Raw genomic sequence first — 4,194 nt, forward strand, 5'->3', positions numbered from 1 at the left:
CGTTTAATCCTTTTCTGGTCGTTCTAGTGGTCTCTGGTTGGATACAAGAATATTTCGAGGATGCAGATAGTAAATGCACAAAACTATTTATTAGATTATTTTTAGTCAGTTATCATTTATTGTTATTATTTTCAACGAATTACAGGAGGGTCAGAAGACTTTGACCGAAGAGTAAAAAGAGAGTATACAATGATTCTACAGTCAACTCCTTGATAAAATTATATTTATACACGAATTTTTACAAGAAATAACAAATCAAAGCATTTTCATAATTGGAATCATTACCCAGATCGAAAGTTAAGGATTGGATATATATCCCACTATAATGCTGACTCAATTTAACTAGAATCATTATACTACTTTTATATTTTGGAATTTTTGTAACAAATTCTATTGGTAGTGTAGGGGTGTCAATGACACCCTTTTATCTGTTTACGTGACTCGTACCCTATCTGATAAGGCGGGTACAGGTAATATTTTTTTTTAATAAACTTATCGGATACGGGTAAAGATTTTTTTTCGTTATCTAAACGGATAAAGACACGGATAAAGCCTATTTCGTATCCGTTATCTAATTGAGTAATTATAACAAAAATTATATATATTATATATTAATGAGCATTGAAAAAAAATACATTAATTGGTTTACTTGCGCTCAGCATGAACATATATTTTTTTCAATAAAGTACTATACATGTGTGAAATGAATGTATATGTTTTAATGTTTTATTTAATAAATAATAAAAATAATTATTATATTAGTATTATCCGTTATTTATCCGCTACCGTTTCGTTATCCGACAATCATAACAGGTAAGAGTAGGGTACAAATAAGATAATTTGAAGCGGATAAGAGTAGAGTACGGATAATGACAATTTGTAACGGATACGGGTATAAAAATACTTTCATCCGACCCTTACCGTACCCATTGACACCCATATTAGTTTAATTTGCAACAACCTTCAATATAGATCCCTAATTAATAGAATGCCTTGTATTAAGAAAAATTTCAAGTAGTGGCCTGGTCAGTGAATGGGGTTTAAGAAAACTTTATTACCACATCCAAACTTCCTTCCTGACCGGACTATTGCAGGACTGGGGAGCCATTACCAAATGTCATAAATTATATTATTTTTGAAAGTTCTAGGCACTTTAGTTTTGAGCCGATACATGCACAAAAACGGATATATAGTAAACGGATGTCAAAATTTAATCAAATTCATCTTATAAACTGATACAAATATGTAACGGATAATCCACGAATACATATATATACAAAACGAATAATTGTCGGAGAAATAATTGAGTCATATCTTTAAGATATAAATACTAATTAAAAAAAATTAAGAAAAAAATAAATACAAAATAAAAAAAAAGTAAAATGAAGGTCTATGAACATAGAAAATGGAAAATGGAGAGAAGAGAAGAAAAATAGGTAAATAAATAAAAAGGAAAGACAACAAAAATAGCGAATGGAGAATGAGAATTAATTTACTCTGGACCAAAGCATTACTCTCAGACATTTATATATATGGTTCAGATCATAAGAAAGATTTGAGAAAGAAAGCGGATTCAGATGGATATTACGTGCTCTGATCCGTTCCGTTCCGGATAGAACTGGATATCTGATCCATTTACGTATCGTAAGCGAATTCAGAGTATATTCGGACATATGGTATTACCAGCCCGCTCCGTTTACATCCCTAGATACGGAGCAAAATATCCTTTTGAGTCTTATTTTTGCTTCTCTCTCGGTGGGTGAAAAAAATTATAAGTTCTAACCAGAAATATTGCTATATTGAATAAGCTATGTACAAAGAAACAAAGAAATAATTAGAGATGAAAAAAAAAGAAGCAAAGAGGACCAGGCAAGGACAGTTTTCTATCAAAACTGGTACGGGGCACATGCCACTGGTACAGTAGATGCAGTCCGAAACTGGGGCACAGTTGCTGGTAAAAAAGGAGTGAAGTTGGTGAAGCATTGGTAGGATGTGCCACTTCATCACTAGAACAATTTCTGTTTTCTTAGGGACCCAATGCAATTTTTTCACTTGTTCCCTGTACTTCGCTATTCATTTACTCATTTAGTTGCTCAAGTGTTTTGAGCTATTTTTGTTTTTATTTCACTATTATAATCACTTGTGTAAGGGACCATATCATGAATGAAATACGGGCTAGATTCATATTTTTCTTCAAAAAATAAAATTAGAGATGAAAAGGAATGTGGCTTTAATTCGATCAGGAAAGTAATTATAACATCTGCATTTGTTGGTATACTTCATAAAGAAGGCAGCGACATTACACGAACTATGTGCTTCGGATCTGTGGCGAAGATTTTGCACCAATAATACTAGTCATGAGTACCTCTGTCCTAGAAACATAATTAAGTTCAACGGTCATCTTACAATTAATTAATAATTCGTACATAGAATCATGGGAGAGAAACGCCTATTATTATCGTACTTCTTGTAAAGTTTCATTTCCTTTTTTTTTTTAATTTTTTAATTTTTACTTTTGAGAAAAGTGGTAATGCTACAACTTTAATTTCGACCTTATAGCCGTTGAACTATACATTAAGAGGAGGGATCTATTTACAATATTTGTAAGTTACAACCTCTTATAATAATTTGATTTTGTGATTTTCAAAGTTCAAGCAGTTGATCCAAACCGTTCAACATGATATCTATATTAAATTGTGCTTGGATAAAAAATTTTATATTTTTTTATTTTTTTTATATCATTTATTAAGTATTTTACAAAACTGTTGTTTTTCAGTGATCCAAAATTGTCTAAAAACAATAGTTTTGTAAAATACTTAATAAATAGTAAAAAAAATTCAGAAAATAAAATTTGATCTCCAAGCATATTTTAATATAGATATCATGGATCAACTTTCTGAACTATTCTTACCTTATCTCAAAAAAATCTATTTTGTATAAATTTGTGAATACCGTGTGCCGACCATGACATTTCGTTCAATTAATTCAGAGAATTGAAGTTTTCATTGATTAATTAAGAAAGTGTAAAGTGTAAAATATTTATTGCTAGGAAAAGATGGGTAACCACACTTGCGAGCTAATAATATGGTAGGTAGGGTAAAAGTGTTTTTTACCGACTGTATCGTTGATCGTGAATACTCCTCTTAGTAATATTAATATGATTAGAAATAGTACATTTCTATCCGTGTAGCCTCAACAATAATATTTTTTTACCCTCATAAATACTGTTCCATTCTTATAGTCTCATATTATGAGATTCTAAAATATTGAGATCCCGTAAGTTCGAAATTATAATTAAGTTACGTACGTGCAATATACCCCCGACAGACAATTAATTGAAATGATTAACTTCAACATCAACTAAATCATACTCAAGGTCTTCAATTTTTAATTTTGTACTTGCAAATCGTTGTTAGCAAAATGAGATATGATCAAAGCATCCACCGGTCACCGCCATAAGATATTCGATGTCACACCTGGAAATTTTTTTTTGTTTTTTTCCTCCTCCAAATGATCAAGATATAATAACATAAAAGAATAATTTCATATTGCCCTTCCTGCTTTTCCCCAACCCATCAAAACTTTTTCAAAAACTTTTCCAAAAAATTTCCGACAACATCCACTACCATAAAGTAGGGACATCTCACTGTACTCATGCATGATTATTAGGATGATTTTCTAGGATGATACAGAGAGACGGAGTCACATCTTCAGATTATGAAAGTCAAATGTGAATGGATTAATTATATAAATTTTTATACTGTGAATGGAGGTCAATTTTATAGTATTTGTATTATTTTGTTCTAAACTATATAGAAAAACACATGTTAATATAAAATTTTTGAAAAAAAGAGTCAATTGGCCCCTATTTCTTATGAATAGCTCTACCTCTGATGATATATTCAATCTGATCCGAGTCATCTTAAATTGATTCAATATATATTTGATATGCAAATTAAGTCGTTTTAAGTAGGTCTTGTAACTAGTTTGAATATATCTCACTACATCACTATTTTGTAAGTTGTTTTTTAATTTTTAAAGTCTAAACAATCAATTCAAACCGTTAATTAGATGTGATCTCTATATATATTAAAATATGTTTGGAGACCAAATTTTATATTTTTATGGATTTTTTTTTACTATTTATTAAGTCACTTTGAAAATCACTGATCTAACGGTAACATAACAAAACAG

The sequence above is a fragment of the Carex rostrata genome, chromosome 9 (assembly GCF_964058835.1).
Source record: "Carex rostrata chromosome 9, lpCarRost1.2, whole genome shotgun sequence".
NCBI classification, from domain to species: Eukaryota; Viridiplantae; Streptophyta; class Magnoliopsida; order Poales; family Cyperaceae; genus Carex; species Carex rostrata.